We start from the raw sequence: 23,568 nt of genomic DNA, 5'->3' as shown, positions 1-23,568 counted from the left end.
TATTATTAGCGGCTTGCATCAGTAAACTTGTATTTAGCATGACACCTGTTGCAAAGAGGATCATGTTTCTTTATGCCTGTAACAACAATTTAAATCTCTAGGAGCAGTCAGACTTTGACATTGAATCTATTCCTATAACAGCATTGACTGGAAAATCTTTTTGGCATGGTCAGATAGAGTGAGAACTAAGACCAAAACAAGAAATTGGAATGTGATGCCTTTTCAAATGACTAGCCAAGAGCTAGTAAGAATTGTGAAAGTATGTATTAAAAATGGAATTTACTAAATTCCATTTATTTATTTATAAAATCAATATATAAATATAAAAATCAATAATGGGGATGGTGGTTAAGTGGGTATGTACTTTTATTAAAACTCATTGAACTGTACACATAAAATCTGTGCATGTTGTTGCATGTAAATTATACCTTCATAAAGTTGATTAAAATTAATACACTTTATATATAGAAGCAATAACAAGTTAGAAAATATAATGGAAGAGAAGACCCCATTTAAAACAGCAAATAATAAACCAAAATAAATAAAATATAATACCTAGTTGGAAACTTATTTTTAAAAACTCCAAAACCTATATGAGAAAAACTATAACACACTTCTGAAATACACAAGAATACACAGGAACAAATAAAAAGACGTACCATATTCTGGTTAGGAAAATGTATATCACTAAGATGTCAGTTCACCTTAGGTTAGTTTCTTAGTTCACATACTAACTGAATATTTAATAGTATTGAAGAATTATTGTTAATTTTTGGATGTGATAATGGTATTGCAAAAGAATCCTTATCTTTTAGCAATACATTTGAAATATTTATGAATAAAATAATATGATTGTCTGGGTTTTGCTTCAAAAAACTCCAGTGGTGGGGAGAGGGGAGAAGTGGTTGAAGGTATAGATGAAACAAGATGACCATTTTCACGTCAAATAGTTAGATAAAAAGTGTAAGTAGTCTGTTTTTAAATAAATCAAATTCTATTTACAGATATCATTATAATTTTCTATTTTCCCTCCTTACAGTGGTTGACCAGACAAACAAAACCTGAAAAATATATATCAGTATTTCCCAAAACCAAAAGGAAAGGAAAGGAAACAAAAAGGAAAGAAAGGGAAGGAAAGGAAGGAAGGGTAAGGAAAGAAGGAGGAGTAAAGAAGGAAGGAAGGGATGAAGAGGAGGCGAGAGGGAAGAAAAAACATTTATATGATCAAGTAAGGTTGGAATATATTTCAGATATTTTCTTACTCTAATAGATTCACAGTGCACATTAGCCAGTGATTCTTAATCAGGTGAATATCAGAACTATCCAGAGAGTGATATTTTTTTTCTCTTATTCCGTAGATCTGGGTGGGGCCCAGTCATCTGTAGTTTTTTAAAGTTCCCCAGGTGACTCAAACATACATTTTTGAGTGGGAGTCACTATGAGCATATAAAATACCTAGAAAATTCCTGCAGTCAAAAAACTTGTTTGATATTACTTACCTTGATATTTCCAAAACTTATGTTACCAAGGAACCCTTTTATCGTATAACATTTATTAAGATCTCCCCAAACCAGTAGTCTGTAACAGGCAGTAAAACACAAGCTCAAGCTTCCTTGAATGCTATGTAAACAGTAGGAACTTGGATTAGATTACCTCCAAGGTATCTTCTAGCTATAAAATTTGCAAATTGTAAGGCCCAGATCTCTAGGGGTGAAAAGTAACTACCAACATAATTAACTTGTACCTTTATATTCAGCCAAATGATTCCCCCAATCAATAATATACTGATGAATTTAGATGTACTTTTAGTCCATATTTTTGATAGCTTTGTGTCTTCCAAACTTGCTTCCCTATTTCATCCCCTACCTTTCAGCTTAAATATATCATCCGAGTAAGATTAGTAAAGTCTTTCCAATGTCTTTCTCACTTTTTAGTGGAAGAAATAGAATTTATGGCACTACCTTGAAAAATAAACTCTGCCAATAGGATGTTTATAGCTTTCAAAAAGAAAAGTTTAAGAAAGTAGCTTTTTATTGACCCCTCCAATTAAAAAGCAAACATCAATGGGAGCAGAGCCCTTTGGGAATTAATGGTTGTTGCTAGGGTGACCAACCATTCTGGTTTGCCAGGGACCGAGCTGTTTCCCTGGATGCAGGACTTTCAGTGCTAAAACAAGAACAATCTCAGACAAATCAGGACAGTTGTTGCCAACTGCTGTTTGAAAAGGATGGGGAAGGTGTGCACTTTTCCCTGTGGTTCACTACGCAATTGCTTTTATCTTCTGGACTTTTTCTACTCCTACCATTATAGTGGCTGACTGTGGCTCAATGTCATTCATTCCATTATTACCTTTTTTTGCTGTGGGAGTTGAAGGGCTGCATGTTTTTCAGTTTTACTTCTATTTTCTCTGAGTTTTAATCTGTCGTCCCATGGCAACAAGAGGCATAGAGAGCTGGAGAAAGCATGCTTGGCTGATGTCCATTTACATGACAACTGTGCTATATGTGGGTGGGGATGCAGGGGCAGGGAGAGGCACACATTGGAAAACATGATGTTGACTGGGAGTCACCGAACATAACTTTACTTATCACTGCGCAATAAGCCAGCTGGTACCCAATTTGCATTGTCCCTTATTGATTGATTAATTGATTGAAACAAGCAGAAAGCCAAAAGCTTATTTTGGATGCATTAAAAAAATTCCTTACCCAATCCTCACTCCTAATTTATTTGTTGTTTACTTGGTTCTAAGGGCACCAAGTACCAATCACACTGGAAAGTTAATGCTTTTCTAGCGGTTTATTGCCACCATCCTAGCTAAGTTTATTGGACTGTAAAAGCACCAGAGGTGATAGATTATTGGTTAGAATTTTTATTGGTAAGTCACTGAGCCAGAAGTAGTTAAGTGTTACACAGAATAACAAGCCTGCCTCTGCTTTCCAGGTAGCAATCGTTTTTTGTTGTTGTTTTGGTTTGGGTTAGGTTGGGTTTAGGTTTTTTTTTAAATACCACACATTTATTATCTCCCAGTTTCTGTGAGTCAGGAATTCAGGCACAGGTTAACTGAGCCCTCTGGCTCAGGAACTCTCATAGGCTGCAATCAAGACGTGGACTGTGGCTGTAGTCTCGCTGGGGAAGGATTCACTTCCAAGCTCACTCACGTGGTTGTTGGCAGGATTCAGTTTCTTGCAAGTGTTTGGACTGAGGACCTCAATTGTTTGCTGGCTCTTGACTGGAGGCCACCAGGAATTTCTTGTCACATCGGCCTCCCCAGCATGGCAGCTTGCTTCATCAAAGCCAGCAAGAGGGTCTGCTAGCAAGAAGGAATTCACAATCTTGGAACTATCATGGAAGTATCATCTCATCACCATATTCTGTTTGTTAGAGGCAAGTCACTAGGTCCAGTTCACACTCAAGGAGAGAGGATTACATTCGGGTGTGAATACTAAGAAACATTGATCATGGGGTGAGGGGCATCTTAGATGTAGTTGCTTCCATTTAGCAATTTTGGAAGCAGCATAGCAAAGTGGTTGTCTGAACTGCCTCTGAAGCCTTGTTTGGATTCCTGGCATTGCAACCTCATAGCTGTATGGCCTTGAAAAAGTTACTTAACCTCTCTAAGCTTCAGTTTCCCCATCTGTTAATTCAGAATAGTAACAGTACTTAGCTCTCAGAGCGGTTGTGAGGATTAAATTTAAATGAAATTACTCATGTACACGTTTAGCATGGTGCCTGGCATGCAGTAGGTACTCAGAAATGTCCCTTGTCTTAGCCAGGGTTTCCTAGCAGCACCCTGAGAGACAGGCAGATGGGTTAGGGAGCAGGGCAGAAGAGGAAGTCAAGCCAGGCTGATAGCTCAGCAAAAATCCTGCAAGGGTTAACTTCAGCCTGATCCTGCAGAGGAACTCTCAGTGTGAGTTAGCCCTCCGAGGTGTATCATCTTGAGGTCAGGCAGTTGTGCTTTCATACTCCCATGCTCGATATCAACAACTGGTCAACAACCACCCACCCCAAGGTAGAGTGGGGGGATGAAAGCTCCCAGCACTAGCCCTCTGACCCTCTACTGGCAAAGCAGCTCCAGTAGCCTGAGGGCAGCTCTCTGAAGACGAGCTGCCACAGGCACTGGCCTGGCAATTCAAAGAACACTGACATTGATGGAGGGAGGCCACAGAATAGGAAAATGGCAAAAAGGGATCTGGGTGGAGCGCTGATATTGTCCAATATGTTACCCAATTTAAAAAAGGAGGTTCCAGGCTGAGCAGGGGGATAAAACAAGTTCACAGAAAACTGTAATTAGATGCAAAATGTAATCATTGCTGTAATTGAAGTTTCAGATGGGGTCTTGGCAGAAGTTTCAGCCAGATTTTTACAAGAGAAGATAGGAGAGAAGGCATCCAAAATGATATTGAATATTGATCAAAATTTTAACAAGCAGAGATGAGGGTAGTGGTATGAACAAAGGCATGGAGATAGGGAATATGGGAACAGATTTAGGGAACAAGTAATTCAGTTTTCTTGTAGGGTATAGAGGGAGAGTAGGGGGGAAAAGCCAAGCATAGACAGGTTGGGGATAGATCACAAAGAAGCTTGAATGTGGGGATGATAAATTTGCACTTAACTGAGAAGGAACTGGGGAGCCATTAAAGGTTTTTGAACAAGGAAGCTATCATTGCTCTACTTTAGGAAATTAATTTGACTTTGCTGAATGTGATGGCTTAGAGTAAGAAAGGAAAGATAGGGGGAGAGAAATTAGAAGCTTATTACAAAAGCAATATGAGTGATTGTGAGGATTGGGAGTAGGGTAGTGAGAATGGAAACGGGGCAGACGCAGATGTTACAAAGGCAGAGAGCTTACAGATTTGGCAATTGACTGGATGAAGTGAGGAACAAAGAACAGGCTTCCAGCCTTTGAGAAAGGAGATAATTTGTGGGAGAACATAATGAATTTATCTCGGGGCCTGTTGAGTTTGAGATGTTGTTGGATTATGCAGGGAGTGATGTCCATCAGGAAGCTGTGAACATAGGGATAGAGCTTGAGGAAATAATTGAATTAAGAGATAGAGGTTTGGCAGATGAAAGCATGGACATTGATGAACTCAAGGTTCAAAAGTGAGAAAAAAATAACGACCAGTGGCAGTCTTGGAAAGCATTTAGGAGCAAGAGGGGGAAGAAAATCAGTGCAGAACACAGAGAAGGAGCATGCAGAAGTAGAATGAAGAGGCTTCAGTGTCATAAAAGTCAGGAGAAGAGAGAGGCTCAAAGAGAACAACATGAAAAACATGGAGAGATGGAGAGGAATCGGGAGAAGGAGACAGCAGTAGGATTGGCAATTAGCAGTTCATCTGTGACATTTGGTGAGTGGTTTCAGTGGGGCGGCAAAAATGGAATCCACACTTCAAAGGGATAAGCAATGAGCAGGTTATGAGAATTTTTTCAAGGAGTCTGATTGCAGTGAGTTTGGCAGCTTGTGAGAGGTAGGGTATAATTATTTTTCATACAGGATAAACCTAAAAATGTAAGCAAGGGGAAGGGACAATAGAACAGGAGTAATTAAAATATAGATTGATGGAGCCAGATCTAAAGCATCACCAGAAGAGACTGAGATCAAGAGAATACATGTATTCCTGCTGTCCTAGCCAGCACTGGTCAGGTAAATAACCCATTACAGCTTCCTGTGGTTGACGTAGTTGTCATCCCCCGCCCCCATCTCATTCCCTTTAAACTCCGAATCTTTCAAATTTTTACTCAAATAGTGTCTCTAGTAAAGTGTCTAATTTCAGATGAAGTTTGCCATTTGAGAGAGTAATTTGCAAAAGATGACTATAGCAGGGTGAGGAATAGCGGATGCGTGACTAGCAGTGAAAGCTCACAAATCCACCCACCACACTCATCATTATGGAGGAGAGCAATTACCCTAGAACGAAATGCAATTTCCACGTCTAATTTTTGGTTTCTGTGTTAACTAAAGGTTACACCAGCACACAGATAAAATATCCTTCAGTTGAACTTCATATGCCCAGTCACTCGAGATAACTCTAAAGGTAAAGATCTGGGGACAAGTTTATTAGTCAGAGGCTCTAAATAGAGTCAAAACTGAAAGAATCTTAAAAGTAGTCACTATATGATCTTCAATATGTTTTTGTTGTTGTTGTTTGTGTTTCTTTTCTCAGATACTAGGAGAAGGGATTTGGGGTTCTAAAGTGAGCCTGGGAATGAAGAAAGTAAAGCTACCTCTGTGACATTATTACAGTTTTCCCAGAGTATCGTCCTGAATTACAAACATGAAATTAAGCTTCTTAGATGAAGCAAGGCTCTGCCTCATGCATACAGTGACAGTGGCAGCTGTGTTCCCCTATTAAGGGATTAGTAGTGGTGGTGGTGATAGTGACCTCTGAAAGCTGTGCAGAGCCATGCTGCACTGTGTAGTCACTTTCCTGCTGCTAAATTTATACGTGCCATGGTTAAAAACTTGGAATTAATTTAGCCATATCGTATGTGCATGAGGTAGTTTCTTTTCACCAATCTGTAGCCTATAAGGAAAAATACCTAAGGACCAAACAGTGCAACAGGAAAAAAAATTCACACACATAAGTTGAGGAAACATTGCTGAAATTAAAAAGCCTTTGAATATACAGATGGGAATGGCATGATATATCCCAGGAAAATTTGATACTGAATGAGCATGCCAGTTATTAATCTCTCAGCTCCAAATATACCCTTCTTTTATATTCCACTTGGTGATGCTGTGGCTGAGACTCTGTAAATCACATTTTTCATTTGCCAGATGGTTTCTTGTTAGGCTCTACCAATATTGGAAGGCAGGAGGAAGGAGCATCCTTCCTTCTCTTTGTATGATACTCCCCATCAGCATAGAACCAGCAAAGGTACTTTATTGGTTCCTGTCTCCAGCTTCTTTTGGTATTTCCATTACTGACTGGTCTTGCCCCTTTGAGATAACAGCAGCAGCCAGAAGTGTACACTCTTCAGAGGTCTGAGGTTCAACTCTTCAGGGTCTCTTCAAGCTCCTGAAGTAACAACACCAGCCAACCAGCCAGGCAGCACCCCATTCTTGGAGACTGGAGTCCCCTCCTCCAAGCTTCTGGGTTCTGATCACCTCCTCCCTTTATTTTCCCAGTCTTAGAAGTGATCGCTGTTTTCCACAGGTATAACCTCTGGGTTCCCTCAGTGTTCTCCTTTTGTTCTTTCAGCCCTCTTACACCCATGCAAAGTTCCCTATATTAAATACCCTCTGTTGAAATACCTAGCATGATGTCTGTTTTAATGACTGGACCCTGACTGATAGAATGAGCAAGAACAAAGCATATCCCAGTAAATTTCCTAGACTTCAAAAACAAAGTGTCCTGTGGGCAGTAAAACATAAAGATAAAATCACCTACAAGGGAAAAAAAAATAAGATTGACTTTTGACTTCTCAGTAATATTCAACCCTAGAAGATAGTAAATACAACAATGCCTATAAGCTTCTAAGAGAAGAAAGAGCCCTGAGAAGATTATAACCATCTAAAATGTTGTTCAAGTGTAGAGCCCACAGATAAATATTTTCAGACATATGAGAATTCAGGAAATATATTCCTTTAAAATATTCTTGATGAAACTAAAATAAGGAATTTTCTCAAACAAAAGATGGAGAGTCTATGACAAATGAACTGGCAACAGGCATTAACTTCTCTTAAATATATCCCTCAGAAACTAACACACCATTGTAAAGCAATTGTACTCCAATAAAGATGTTAAAAATATATATATATGTAGACTGCAAATGTAAAATATGGCAATAAGCCAAAAATTTACTAACAAAACTCAAGAAGTAGAGGAGATACATTTTCTAACAAATTGTCAACTGTTTGTAGAAATGCAGTAGACTTTTATACATTTTTTTAATTCAGGAAACCTGCCAAACTTTTAACTCTTATAAATTATAAATTCTGTCAGATTTTCTACATGTCACATCATCTGCTATAATGACAGCTTTTCCTTTTTTCAATACTTATACATTAAAATTGTTTTCTTGTTTGGTTGCACTGGCTAGGATGTCCAGTACAATTGAATAGAAGGGGTGATAGAAGGCCCCTTTGTGTGTTTTTTTTTTTTTGGATCTTAATGGTAATCCTTTCATTTTGTCACCATTAAGTGCAATAATTGCTATCAATATTGATAGATGTCTTTTATCAGGTAAGAGAAGGTCCCTTTTATTTCTAATTTGCTGACTGTTATGATCATGAGTATGTATTAACTTTATTATCAGACCAATTTTCTGTATCCATGTGGTTTTTCACCTTTAAATTGTCAGTGTAGTGAATTACATTGATCAGTTTTCTAATATTAAATTAATCTTGCATTTATGGAGTAAACTAAACATGGTCATCTTTTTAAACCTTACTAAATTCAGTTTGTTAATATAGTGTTTGGAGTTCCTATAGCTATATTCTTCATTGAGAACAGCCTGTAATTTTCCTTTCTTGTACTATCCTTGATTTGTGTTTGGAGTCAAGGTTGTGCTAGCTTCATCAAATGAGTTGAGGTGCATCCCCTCTTTCTCTGCTTATCTTATGGTCTACCATATAATAAGTTTTTATAAGTGTTCTCTATGTGCATGAAAAAAATGTGCTTTCTCCAGTTTGGGCCTGCAGTGTTCCATGAATGTCCACTGGACCAAGCTTCCTGATTGTCACATTAAAATCTTCCATATCATTACTGATTTTTCTGCTTAATTTGTCAATTCCTGAGAAAGATGTGTTAAAATTTCCCCATCAATGTAGTGGATTTCTTTATTTCACCTTGTTTCATATTCTTACATATACTAGGCACATATAAATTTAGAAGGTTTATACTATCTTGATGATACCCTCCTCCTGAACCCTAATATTATCTCTGATTGCCACTCTTCATGCTTACATGTTTGTCCAGTATTTTATTTATATATTTATTTATTTTTGGCTGTGTTGGGTCTTCGTTGCTGTGCGCAGGCTTTCTCTAGTTGCGGCAAGGGAGGGCTACTCTTCATTGTGGTGCGCAGGCTTCTCATTGCGGTGGCTTCTCTTGTTGTGGAGCACGGGCTCTAGGCGTGTGGGCTTCAGTAGTTGTGGCTCGCGGGCTCTAGAGCACAGGCTCAGTAGTTGTGGCACATGGGTTTAGTTGCTCCGTGGCATGTGGGATCTTCCTGGACCAGGGCTCGAACCCATGTCCCCTGCATTGGCAGGTGGATTCTTTTTTATTTTTTTTTAACATCTTTATTAGAGTATAATTGCTTTACAAGGTTGTGTTAGTTTCTACTGTATAACAAAGTGAATCAGCTATGTGTATACATATGTCTCCATATCTCCTCCCTCTTGCGTCTCCCTCCCACCCTCCCTATCTTGCCCCTCTAGGTGGACATAAAGCACCGAGCTGATCTCCCTGTGCCATGCGGCTGCTTCCCACTACCTATCTATTTTACATTTGGTAGTGTATATATGTCCATGCCACTCTCTCACTTCATCACAGCTTACCCCTTCCCCCTCCCTGTGTCCTCAAGTCCATTCTCTACGTCTGCATCTTTATTCCTGTCCTGCCCCTAGGTTCATCAGAACCATTTTTTCTTTTTTAGATTCCATATATATGTGTTAGCATACAGTATTTGTTTTTCTCTTTCTGACTTACCTCACTCTGTATGACAGTCTCTACAAATGACCCAATTTGTTCCTTTTTATGGCTGAGTAATATTCCATTGTATATATGTACCACATCTTCTTTATCCATTCATCTGTCGATGGACACTTTGGTTACTTCCATGTCCTGGCTATTGTAAATAGTGCTACAATGAACATTGTGGTACATGACTCGTTTTGAATTATGGTTTTCTCAGGATATATGCCCAGTAGTGGGATTGCTGGGTCATATGGTAGTTCTATTTTTAGTTTTTTAAGGAACCTCTGTACTGTCCTCCATAGTGGCTGTATCAATTTACATTCCCACCAGCAGTGCAAGAGGGTTCCCTTTTCTCCACACCCTCTCCAGCATTTATTATTTGTAGACTTTTTGATGATGGCCATTCTGACCAGTGTGAGGTGATACCTCATTGTAGTTTTGATTTGTATTCGTCTAATGATTAGTGATGTTGAGCATCTTTTCATGTGTTTGTTGGCAATCTGTATATCTTCTTTGGAGAAATGTCTATTTAGGTCTTCTGGCAGGCAGATTCTTAACCACTGTGCCACCAGGGAAGTCCCTGTCCAGTACTTCAGTTCTATCTTATTTTTCATTTTAAATATTAGACATTACTCTCTATATATTCACTTGTTTTACTGTTTTATATACCCAATTTGGATTTTATCCATTATCTTTCCTTCTTGCATTTCAGATCTTATATCTGAGATTATTTTCTCCTACTTGAAGGACAATCATTTAGACTTGACTTTACTGAGGATCTGTTGATCCAGATGTTTTAATTTTTATTTTTCTGAAAAAGTTTTTTATTTCATTTTCATTCTTGAAATGTAGTTTCTGTGGGTACAGAATTCTAATCTGACAGTCATTGAATCTCAGAATATTAAAGATATTATTCCACTGCTTTCTGGCTTCAATTGTGGCTATTGATCTAATAGCCATTCCTTATAAGTGACTATTAGTCTTTTCTCTATGGCTAATTTTGATATTTTCTCTTTGTTAATCCACAGTTTCACTAGGATATATGAAGGTGTGGATTTCTTTTTAGTTATCCTGTTTGGGATTCATTAAGACTTCATAATGAGATTTAGTGTCTGTCACCTATTCTGGAAAAATCTCATCTGTGATCTCTTTAAATAGTTCCTTTCCTCCATGTCATTTAATCTTTCTTTTATAGTTTTTATCTCCTGTTTCTGGGCTACATTCTAGGGAGTTCCTTTAGGTCTCCCACCTGTTGCTGCTACAACATATTCTTCTGATGGCTAAGCCTGTTTCCTCCCATGCTGCAGTGGTGCAGCAGGACTGGAACTCCCAGTTGCATCTTCTCTCTGTTCACGTGGGATTCATCTTCTGTCCCTCTCAGGAAACGAACTTAATTGGGGTTTGTTCCTGGAACCGTCTCTGGTTGGTAGTCCCTCACCTTGCCATCTGTTCCCAATTTTTGTTCTCCTCCTCCAGTAGTACAGGGACAGGCCAGGAAGTCTCTGGCTAAGGAGACAGCCAATGAGAGAGTGGAATTCCAGTCACCTTTTCTAGTAGGCATCCATAACTTTATGAGTAATTCTCTTGAAACTCCCATCTTGGCTTTGAAAAAGGGGAACATCCTCCCTCAGCCCAATCAGAGAAAGGATGTATGGTAATGGGTTAAAACTGCTCACTTTACAGATACTAAAGGGCAGTGGGCTCTCCCTTAGTTCTCCCTTTGTATTAACTAGGAGAAGGATGGCGTAGGGTGGATGTGGTAGTGTCTGTTTTTTTGCTGTCCACTTCATACTCCTTGCAGGGGGTTGGCTAGCCCCAACTCTAAATGGCTTGATGAACTTAGATTTAGAGTAATTAGTCTTTTGTTATCAACTTTGGGCCTTACTATAACTCCAGGGCAACAGAAGAACCCACTCAATATCTGGTTATACATCAAAGCATTATTGTTGAGAAAGGTTGATCAATCATTAGGCTACTCAACTGTTACTGTCAGTTGTATTCCCAACTGTACTTCTTAATTTACTGTGTTTAACTCAGATAACTAAATGAATATGTGTTTAGAAGAATCACAATATCTTTCTGCACTCTTAGTTTTGATATAGTAATTTATCTTGTAATTTCTAAAATTGCATCTGCTCTAAGGAGTAGTTTGTCAAACACTTCAGAATGCATGAAGTTTACACAATTCAGTACACCCTAGCCTCATCTTGGGTTTTCCCCCAAACAATAGCAAACCAAAACATCAACTTCTGGTTAGCTTTCCAAATTAGAGTATGTACAAGCACAGTCTATTGATTGTCTGGGATGAACACACACTGGCATCATCCATTAACAGCTCTAATTAGGGGAGCCATCAATTAAAGTAAAGCAGGCCTTGGGCTGAGAATAAACATGACAGAAAACAGGCATGATCTGCTAATTGTCTAATCACTAATGGACATTAGTGAATTGAAGGACATTATGACTCTCATAAAAACAGTGGAATTTTAAAATAAAAGGACATATGCTTATTGTAAAACAAGTTAAATAAAACAGAAGAGATAAAAATCTCTACAAATCCCCTGACTTAGAGATAAACGCTATTAATATTTTGGTAAACAACCTTATAGACATATAGATGCTTGCCTTTTGAAGGAATCACATTGTCAGTGTTTTGGGTAACTATAACACACATTACTATTTCAGATGCTTCTCGGTAGTCTCCATAACCTCTTGACATTCTTTCATTTTATAGAAGTAAGATAAATGAGTAGCCAGTGTCCATTTACAGATACTCCTGAAGGGTGGTAATAGGGGCAATCTCCAGAAGCCTGGAATGTGAAGAAGCTATAGACAATATTGAGAAGCATCCAAAAATTCAGGAGTTGCCCATAATTTTGGAGAAATTCCCCAACTTTGATAAGGAAGACTGTATTTAAAGGCATGACATTAACAAGTTAGTTTTGCCCTGTTGATCCCATGCTGGTGTTAAATCAATGGTAATTTCTTTTCGGTTTTCTTCTGTGTGGATCTTCTTTATAATTGTCTTTCTGGTGTCTCCTTTAATTGCCTAAGCAGGACTGCCACCTAGCTTCAGTTGCTAAGCTTTCAGAATGTCAGAGCTTCCATCAAATAATGAGCGGCCAACTTGAAGTTCCCTTCAAATGCCTTTGTCACTTATCACTTCAAGTGCCTTTATCCCAGGACAAAGGAGCTCTTCATTTGGACTATTATAGTTCAAGCTTTGTTATATTATCACTGCAGGCATTGAAGTTTTCAGAGGAAAGAGTAGAATGATTTATCCTTGTGTGAACAGAGGATAACGAGAACGAGCAGGACCTTTGACCACCCAGAGGATGGAGCAAAAGGGATAATGCCATGGTCCTTGGTTCAGGGTGGGGGGCAGGGGTGTCATTCTTCCCCAAGGAGATTTTAAGTTTCGTATATCACTCAGAATATCAGGTGCCTGATAATAGAAATAATTACTTGATTACTGTCAGAATCAGTGATTCTCAACCCTGACTGCACATTAGAACTACCCTGGAGGCTTTGAGACAGTACCGATGACTAGGCGCCACTTCCCGAGACACTGATTAAATTGTTCCAAAGTGTTTCTCAGGCATCAGTATTTTTAGGCTTTTCAGTGATTCTGATGAGCACACAGGGTTGCAAAGCACTGGTCGAAATGAATAGACGAGAATGGAAGTCTCATTATATGTACAGTTTAGGTTCTGCAAGATGTCAGTTTGAGCATCTTTGAGAGAAGGAAAAATGGAAAAAAGGTAGGAAATTTTCCCATTTTGGTCATTTGTGCTTTAATGCTGTTTCCTTACAGCTAGGATAACCATATAGTTTATCATCCAAATCAGGACACTTGTGAAAGTGAAAGAGGGAGCTATTCACAATTATGCCAGGACAACAGTTGTTAACTGTAACTGTCTAGGCAAACTGGGACCAGTTGCCACTCTGCTTATAGCTGTGGCCTGCCTCTCCTCTTAGTCTCAGTAATGGCCCAAAGTTAAGCTATGCTGTTGTTGATGTTTTAATATTTGCCCATTGGAAGACTTTTAAGTCACTTTTTCAAAATGTGCCTTTATCATGTGAAATTTTGGCAATTGGTTTTTGGAAAGTCATTTTTTTGGGGGGGGTGGTTAAAAAAATCTACTTTCCCAAGTTTCTTGTACCACTTCACCACCACTCTCTTGCACGATGAGGCAGGAAAGGAAACCCACATACATTGCATTTTTCCCCCATTGTGGATACTTTTTAGGGCCTCCACCAAAGTTTAATGAGCAAGAAGTTAGAAACTACTTGTTCTAATTAAGTTTTTAGTTGTGTGTGGATTTTGCACACACATACTGGGTCCATTTCCCATTAACAAGGATAATTAAATGTTAACTGAATTTAACACATTTGTGAATTCATAGTCTTAATTAATTGCCTTTATTGATTAAGTTTGTTCTTCTGGCCAAATGAAATGTCTATGAAAGCTCTATAAAGAAGTGTCATGTAAGTGGAAGACATTATTTTATCACGGAAAATCTGTATTTTAAAATGGGGGGGGGGCTTCCCTGGTGGCACAGTGGTTAAGAATCCTCCTGCCAATGCAGGGGACACGGGTTCGAGCCCTGGCCCAGGAAGATACCACATGCCGTGGAGCAACTAAGCCGGTGCGCCACAACTACTGAGCCTGCGCTCTAGAGCCCGTGAGCCACAACTACTGAGCCCACGTGCCACAACTACTGAAGCCCACGCACCTAGAGCCCGCGCTCCGCAACAAGAGAAGCCACCGCGATGACAAGCCCGCGCACCACAACGAAGAGTAGCCCCCGCTCGCCGCAACTAGAGAAAGCCTGTGCGCAGAAATGAAGGCCCAACGCAGCCAAAAATATAAATAAATAAATAAATAAATAAATAAAATTTTCTTTTTTAACCTCAGAACAATTTTAGCAAATGAAATCTTATGTGGAAATTCAATAGATAAAACAAGCTAAAGATCAGCTGCTTGGGTTGAGGTGAGGAGAGGTAATTGGGGTGAGGGTGAGGGGAAAGGGCCTGTGTTTGCCTGTTCAGTCCACACCCCTCATCCCCACCCTTTCAGGATAAGGGAGCAACAAGAGAATAGAGGAGGAACTTCGGGCTTGGGAAATCTATATTGTGTTCCCAATTTCAGTCCCGGATTTCTGCTACAGCTCAAGATATTAGTTTACTTCCAGAAGTTTCCTTTATATTTAAGGGAGGATAATTGATTCTGCCATCTGCCTGCCACTCAGGAATGATATGTGAGCCAAAGGTGATAAATATGACATGCTTTGATTTCTGCCAATGACAATTTACATGAATCTAAAGTATTTTAGGTTTGTATAATAAAATTATTACTAATTATTTAAAAAGCAACAGGCCCAGAGAGAAAAAAGGAGGCAGAAATTTAGTTGTCAAGGTAAAGAATATTTTTGCAAGAATCCCACTCTCTTTATATCTTCTGTTATTCATAAAGTCAAAGTGGCAGGCCAACAATTCTGTTTGTTTCAGATTTTCTTCTTTTACAACCATTTGTCCATCAATTCGTGTATGGAGAGGCAAATTGTGGTATATCCACACAGTGGAATATTATTCAGTAATAAAAAGAGATGGACTTTTGATACACACAAAAACATGGCTGAATTTCAACATCACATTCAAGTAAAGGAGCCCAACACAAAAGATCATATACTCTGTGTCTTTCAGAAAAGATAAATCTAATCTATAGTAACAGAAAGCAGATCAGCAGTTGCCTGGGGCTGGAGGTAGGGAGGATTGACTAGAACCACGTTCAAGGGCACATTTTGAGGTTTTGGAAATGTTTTGCATCCTGATTGTGGTGGTGGTTACACAGCTTTATAAATTCATCAAAACTCATCAAAATATACACTTAAAATAGATTAATTTTAGTGTAGGTAAACAACATGTCAATTTAGTTTATTAAAAAAGTTTCATTTTTTTAGGACAAACAGTTTGTTCTTGGCACTGATGCTGGTGGAACAAGATGAAATATTACATTGAACTAGTCCCGTTCAAGATATATATCAGTTGGCTTGCTTTTATCTCTTGGACATTATATCGAATACTAGAAGCTTAAACTCTAGATATAAATATTATTGTTGTATCTACTTCTATTTTTTTTCCTAGTTCCACTTTATCCTCTGATTTATTTCTTCACCCCATTTTTAGTGCTTGCTATTTTTTTTATGTTGAGATGCACCCATGCAAGTTATGTGAAATCCTTTCTAGTACAAGGTAGAATATAATTTTTTTTAAAAATAAAATAAACGTATTTGGGTTTCTTTTATTATAGACAAAAATAATGTATGTTTTCTCCTCACTCTACTTATACACTTACTAGTATACACAAACACACATGCACACAATTACTAACCATTGATAGATTTAGAAATCCAATAAAGTTGGTGGATTTGAGAGGATAGTCCTTAACTGTGTTAGGACTAATAAATGAAATGTTTGTTGTTTCTATGAATCCTCTCCTAAAATAGATAGAACCTTGACCAAATATGACTAATAGTGGACACCCTGTAGTTGAGAAAGTTGGCAAGAAATAATTCTAGACAATCCATTGGAAAAGTATGGTTGTGGATTTAGATATTGTTTATCATGTTAATGGTGGCAATGGAGATTAATAGCCTTGCTGTGGTATTTTGGAATACTCAAAATCAGCTTTTCTTTCCTAAAATCGAAGCTGTCTCATGGCATTGATGAAGCGTGTTGTTCAAAGGAGGTTTGCCATTGGGAAATGTGCCCAAAGAAAAGTAAATAAATGAAGCTTTAGATAAGGAATTGATGAAATAAATCTACGAAGAAGCCTTATTAAGCACTTTCATGTCTTATATATGGAATATACAAGATTTATAAAGAAATATGTTACTATAAAGTAGGAATAAGGAAATCAGGCTGAAAAACACATAACTCCATTTGTAGGTACAGATGGTACCTGTATGTGATTGTGATAGGAATGGGCAATGCAGATATGTTAATGGCTTTTAAATTATCTAAAAATATCAAGTTTAAAATTTGTTCAAAATCCAAAACCCAAAACTAGATAAAAGGAGAATAGTACAGTATAAAAAGTAGAGCAACAACCATCATCTGTAATTTTTGTATCAATTAAAATTTGCTTTGTTGTGGGACTTCCCTGGTGGTGCAGTGGATAAGACTCCACGCTCCCAGTGCAGGGGACCCAAGTTCGATCCCTGGTCAGGGAACTAGATCCCACATGCATGCCGCAACTAAGAGTTTGCATGCCACAACTAAGGAGCCCACATGCCACAACTAAGGAGCCGGTGAGTCTCAACTAAGACCTGGTGCAACCAAATAAATAAATAAATATTTTTTAAAAAATTTGCTCTGTTGTAAGTTGAGCACCCTTCCTTTAAACTGTTTTTCATAAACACAATTGAACTATTGGCAATTAATCTCTTTCTCTTCATTATGAATACTCATAAAGGAATAATATTATTACACAAATAATTTTCCTTCCTTAAGTTAGAAGAGATGAACTACAATTAAGTTTCAAGTGTTGGAGATCTGCAGTAAAACTATGACATCAGTATTATGCCTGCCCTTGCCCCTTGCCCCTCAAAGTGTGTTACGTGGGTAGACCAGCAGCATCAGTATCACCTGTGAACTAGAAATGCAGACTTGCAGGTTCCACCCCAGACCTCTTGAATCAGAATTGACATGTTAACAAAATGTCAGGGAATTTGGCTGCACTTTAGTTTGAGTAGCCCTATCCTAAGCCATCAATGTTGCTAGAATTATTCAAGATATTGCTAAGGTGGCCAACTCTCCCAATTTTCCCTGGACCAAGAGATTACCCTGGATTTAGGATATTCAGTGCTAAAGCCAAAAAAGTCCCAGGCAAATCAAGATGAATTGGTCACTCTAAAATTGACCAAACTTCAACTTTAGAATTGAAGAGAAAAAAAATAAGGATATGAGGAAATTATACTCTGGTTAGATGTTTGTTAATGTTAGCTCTTTTATAGTCTATGCTTCCACTCACTAATTTCAAGCATTAAGAAAATAAATGAAATGTGGAACAGCTCTCTGTTCTCTGAGATGTTGAAATCTTACATCTCTTTATGTCCTCCTGTGACTCAAGACATGGAGTCCAGAGTGAAAGGTCTAAGAGGTAAAATCTTTTTGCTTTGTCTGTAAACTGCTTGCCACAGGGTTAATATGATAGTCTCAAGCAAGGCATTTTCTATTCCTTTCCTGGTTTCTCATTCAGGATTGTTGAACTGCACCTCTGGCCTGCATGTGATTATCCTACAGTTGCAAAACCTCTAAGGAAAGCCACCTGGGATAGAGCTGTTTGCTCTCATTAATTGGGAAAACAACCCTCTGTTTATTCCTCATGCTAGTGTCAAGGGGATCCTGCTTTAATTCCAACACAGGTCTAGGTGTTGATTTCACATAAAGGGATTAGCTTAGGCGTCTGTGAAAGTTCTAAGGCAGTCTCCTAGGAGCCATCTGACTCAACACAGTGTGACTAGGGAAAACTGGGTGTACAAAATACACCGTAATTTTCTTTTACCATGTGTGATTAGAAAATATTTATGAAGTCAAATCAAGTAAATAAAATGCCAGTGATGCTCTCTCATTTATCATAGACACCGGTGTTGCTTTTGAAATCATGCCTGATAAACGTCCCATTTGTACAGTGCTTACCACCCACCCCCCCATGAGTATGGGATGGATAGTCACTCATTGAAGTAGATGCTGCCAGTGTTCTTCCCATAACCACACCCCCCATCCCTTTACCATTTCCATGCGTCTTGGCTCTATGTGGGTTTTCATTCCCAACAGCCAGCACCTACATCTCTTAGTCGGCTGACTATCCTCAGGCAGTTGGAGCCCGATTTGCCTAGAGACATGGAAAGCTGGAAGTGCTTGGGAGTCTGTATCTCCTGAGAGCAGCCCTTAACCAGTGATTGACAGTGAAGAGAATTAATATTCCAGCTCCCTTGCACCCTGATGGGGACAATTCTTAGATGTGTTTTCCACTGTCTCCATAACTCCCCTTTGAGACTGACTCAAAGGAATATTCCTTGGAACTTTGCTTCTGTCGCACCCTGGCTTGGCCTCCTTTCTTTCTTGTCCCATTTCTCCTTTTGCCTACTGCTTTTTCCTAGAAATACCTCCTAATAATTCACTTTCACATGAATCTTTGTCTCAAGATCTGCCTCTGGGCAACCTAACCTAAGACACTCAATGTTACATAATTTGAAGAACATCTAAATCTCTCCTGTCTCATAAAGACAGAGGTTTATACAAATAGACATGCAAATGGCTCTTAAGCATATGCAAAGATGCTCTACCTTGGTTATGATAAGAGAAATGAAAATTAAAACTACACTGAGATACTACTTCTCACCTATCAGAGGGGCAAAAATTTTCAAGGTTTAACAACATATTCCATTGGTGAGGCTGTGGGGAGACAGGCACCCTCATTACAGAGCTATTGGAACTCAATGACTAACTTAATAGTCTTATTCTTAATAATAATATTGTTATTTTTGAGACTATGGTATGGGAAGTAGGATAAATCAAATTATTAATTATGTTAATATAATAAAGAATAAATTTTTTCACTGTAAGAGAAAAAGGATACAAATATAAAGTCAAGTAAGTTAAGAGCTCTATAAATTTAAATTTGCCTTGGGAATCTCAGTATAAACGCATGATTTCTTTTGCACTTTCTAAAAATATACATATTTCTGGGACTTCCCTGGTGGTCCAGTGTTTAAGACTCCACGCTCCTGCACAGGGCCTGGGTTCAATCCCTGGTCAGGGAAATAGATCCCGCATGCCGCAACTAAGAGCTCGCATGCCACAACTAAAAGATCCCGCATGCCGCAACCAAAAAAAAAAAAAAAAAGATCCTGCGTGCCACAATGAAGATCCCACACGTGGCAGAGAAGGTCCTGTGTGCCACAACTAAGACCCAGTGCAGCCTAAATAAATAAATAAATAAATATTTTTAATAAATAAATCAATAAAAATATACATATTTCCTAATTCTGTTCACTGAAAAACTATAGAATCGATGAAAGCCCGGTAAGAATGAGGACCGTAACATCCCAATTATGGTTTCTAAATAGTATTTGCTACAAAAAGGAATCAGAGGTCCTTAGAGTAATGTTTAGTTCCAAGTCTGGAGCAGGGAGTATATAAAAGAAATCTGAGACGTCATGTTATTCTAGAAAGCAAGGAAGCTATCAAAGTCTGTTGGAGTCATGACAGAAAGGTTCCTGCTGGTGAAAGATGGGACAATTTGAGCATCAAAAAGAAAAATGAAGCACACCAAATATATAAATATCCATGATTTTACAATATTTGAAAAAAAGTGAGCTTCTTTGGAAGTTACTAGAACGTCAATTCATTATTCTAAAAATTGATTACTAAAGAGAAAGAATCCAATATTCTGTTTCTTGTACAAACTATATTTTCAGGTAACTACATAGTTGATGCACAGCATTTCTAGCAGAAATCATCATTGGTTGTCCAAATCATTAGGTGGATGTCAATGGGGACCTTTATAATGGAAGGATCAGTCTGAAGACACCTGAAACCCATGTCATCAGTCAAGTCACAAAAGGAAACAGTATGACCTTGTCATATAAGCCAAATAAGATAATTTAGGACAATTTAATTAAAGGACTATTTACCAAAGTGTGGTCATGGTTAAGGAAAACCAACATGGAATGATGAAGTACCCTGGGACTCACATGAGCCGGGGGCATTAACTCTAGGCCTGAAGGGGTAAAGAGAAGGAGCAGTTACCATAACCTTAAAAGAGAACTGTAGCTTTAAAAGAAGGTCACGCAATGGGATCTGTGGCCTCTGTTAGAGAAACGTAACCACTGCCAACCTGTGACAACTCAGCAGGGAAGCAACCACGGGGATATATACCTCAACTTTACTCTCTACCCATCCTATGATCTATGGGTGTCTATCATCGGAAAACCAGGAGCCAGAGGACAAAGAAGTCTGTTGATGGAGTCTATAAAAGTCAGCTCCTGGAGCAGAGAGCAGGATAGAGAAGGGTGGAGATAGAACTGGGGAGATAAATAGAGAATATCTGACACACAAGTAATACATCCTTTCAGCACCAGTCTAATTCTTTAACAGACCTGAACAAAAGACCAGACTTCATAAGGATGCGCCCAGCATTCAGAATTTCTCAGTTTCTCCCTGATGTTGAAAACCAATGAGAAGCAGGCTGGTGTTGCAATAAATTCCAACAGAGTCCTCAGGATGAAGGCTGCGGTGACCCTATTTGTTCATCCCATTTGCCAGCTGGCAGACTAAAACATCCATAGTGAGATTCAAGATTTGGTTTGGGCTCCAGCGACTCTAGAGAAAGATAAAATCTGCAACAAATCCGTCTCTCTGGCCCCTTGCAGTTTCTTTAAGTTGATTTTACACATTAATTTGCTTCAACAAAATCTTGTCAAAACTCCAGATCTTCCTTCCTCTCCCACTAATTCTTCCAGAGCTCCTACTCTTTCTATCCATGAAAAGACCTAATGATTTTTGTCACTTAGTAACTAGGGTGACCATAATATACAGTTGATCCTCATGGTTCACAGATACCATATTTGTGAATTTACATACTCACTAAAATTTATTTGTAACACGAAAATCAATACTCGTGGTGCTTTTGCTGTCATACACATACATGCGCAGAGTGGTAAAAAAAAACTTGAGTTACTCATGCATGTGCATGTTCCCACCTGAGGTTGAACGTGGCGATACTCTGCCTTCTTGCTTCAGCTCTCATACTGTAAACAAGTGTTCTTTCTGTGGTCTATTTAGTGCCACATTTTCCCAACTTTTGTGCTTTTTGTTGGTGATTTTTCTGTTTAAAATGGCCCCCAAACATGTAGCACTGGAGTGCTGCCTAGCATTCCTAAGCACATGAGGGCTGTGATGTGCTACATGGAGAAAACACCTGTATTAGGTAAGCTTCATTCAGGCATGAATTATAATACTTTGGGCTGTCAGTTTAATGTTAATGAACCAACAGTGTATATGAAATCAGGTACCTTGAAACAGAAACGCAGATAAAACAAAGTTATATATTGATAGATTTATGAAAATGCTATGACTAAAAGTTTGCATGAACCTAATCCTGTATTTTCGCTAAGAGCACCGGTTCAATATTTGGTAATTCAGTGTTTGCACTGACTTTATAGAATGTAACTACTATGAATAGCAAGAATAGACTGTATTAAATAAAATACTTTAGGAAGTGGAAGATGGAATGCCTATAGAGAACAGACTTGTTTCCAAGGGGGTGGAGGGTGGGGAAAGGATGGGTTGGGAGTTTGGGATTAGCAGATGCAAACTAGTGTATATAGGATAGATAAACAACAAGGTCCTACTGTATAGCACAGGAAACTATATTCAGTCTCCTGGGATAAACCATAATGGAAAAGAATATGAAAGAGAATGTGTATATATATATAGATATATAGATATCTGAATCACTTTGCTGTACAGCAGAAATTAACACTGTAAATCAACTATACCTCAATAAAAATAATAATAAAAAAGAAAGATGGAATGCCTAGACAACAGGTGAAAATCGGGACTCATAATACTATAGTGTGTTCCAGCCAGCCCCCACTAGCTTACAGAGCTGATCCTGTGCATCTCTTCCCAACTCCACATTCATTGATGCCACATCAATAGCTTGAAATTTACACATGGAAATTGGTAAATCCTACGAATCAAAGAGCCAGTTGTTAAACATTTACCAGCACACCACTGACTATAACTCTTCATTTCTGTAATTTTCCCCTTAAATTCCTTTTGTTGAAGTACAGGAATCACAGTGAAGCTGTCACCAATTACCTCAGCTGACTGTAGCCCTGGAGAAAATAATTCTTAGGTGGATGACCAGAGGTGTGTGGCGAAATCCTATGCTTACTGCCTCTTCCTTCATTCCGTCTTTAATTTCTCTCATAGCAAAATCTAACTGGAACCTTGATGATGAAGGAGTCTAGAAAGTATAGTATCCAGGCTTTAAAGGTGGAGATGATACTGAATATCAGTAAACCCTATATGACATGGAAGGAAAATAACTCTGATATTAGTAAATACCAATAAACTATTCAATAAATATTTCCTATGTGCCATCTATATGCCATTCACTGTACTAGGGGATTTCAAGCAGTAATTTTCAAACTATGGGTAAAAATTTATAAAAGGTTATATTGTTAATTTATTATGTTGTATCCAATGTTATTTTTTAATAAAATTGAACAAAGCAGAATAGAACAGAAATATCAGAATGCATCACATGTAATATGAGTAAATATTGTTTGTAAAACTTTCATCTCAGATAGATAGATACATATATGTCTATATATGTTTGCAAGGTGAAATGCATTTCTTACTGTTGATTACAGTCAAAGTTTTTTAAAAAAACATAGCTTTTAGAGAAAGTATTAGCAAACCTTTACTGTAAAGGGTCAGATAGGAAATTTGTTACACTTTGAAGACCACGTGGTCTCTGCTACAACTACTCAACTCTGCCTCTGTAGGGTGAAAGCAGCATAGATAATAAGAAGATGAGTGGACGTGGCTTGTTCCAATAAAACTTTATACACAGAAACAGGTGGATGGCGTGTAGGATTTGACTTACAGGCCATAGTCTGCCAACTCCTGATTTAGAGCAAATGTTTCTCAAACTATCTGTGGTAGAGCACCAGTTTTTTGTTTTGGTTTATTCCTGCCCAGGACAAGTATACAGCTCACGCCATATGTAACTCATCCCCGCGAGTTCAGCAACAGCCAATCTGACCTATGCCTTGCTCAACAACATAAGTACAGTGAGCATGCACTTAAACAATACAGTAATGTTAATTACATTTCTAGAAAA

General features: G+C 38.3%; 1 protein-coding gene across 8 annotated transcripts in view; it reads left to right on the top strand.

The window, feature by feature from the left end:
- The window catches only part of LOC309652596 (ferritin light chain-like), a 167,161-nt gene that overhangs the window by 75,943 nt on the left and 67,650 nt on the right, over positions 1 to 23,568 (top strand). Inside the window, exon 3 of one of the 8 annotated variants that reach the window (XR_014258791.1) lies at positions 1,040 to 1,228. The exons of 5 other annotated variants lie outside the window; for them this stretch is intronic. The gene's annotated coding sequence lies outside the window, so the exon portion shown is untranslated. 2 more of the 8 variants (XR_014258793.1, XR_014258794.1) reach the window with 2 other exon arrangements.

The sequence above is a fragment of the Balaenoptera physalus genome (genome assembly GCF_965194825.1).
Source record: "Balaenoptera physalus genome assembly, chromosome: X".
Taxonomy (NCBI): Eukaryota; Metazoa; Chordata; class Mammalia; order Artiodactyla; family Balaenopteridae; genus Balaenoptera; species Balaenoptera physalus.
This window is presented reverse-complemented; position numbering and strand designations above follow the sequence as displayed.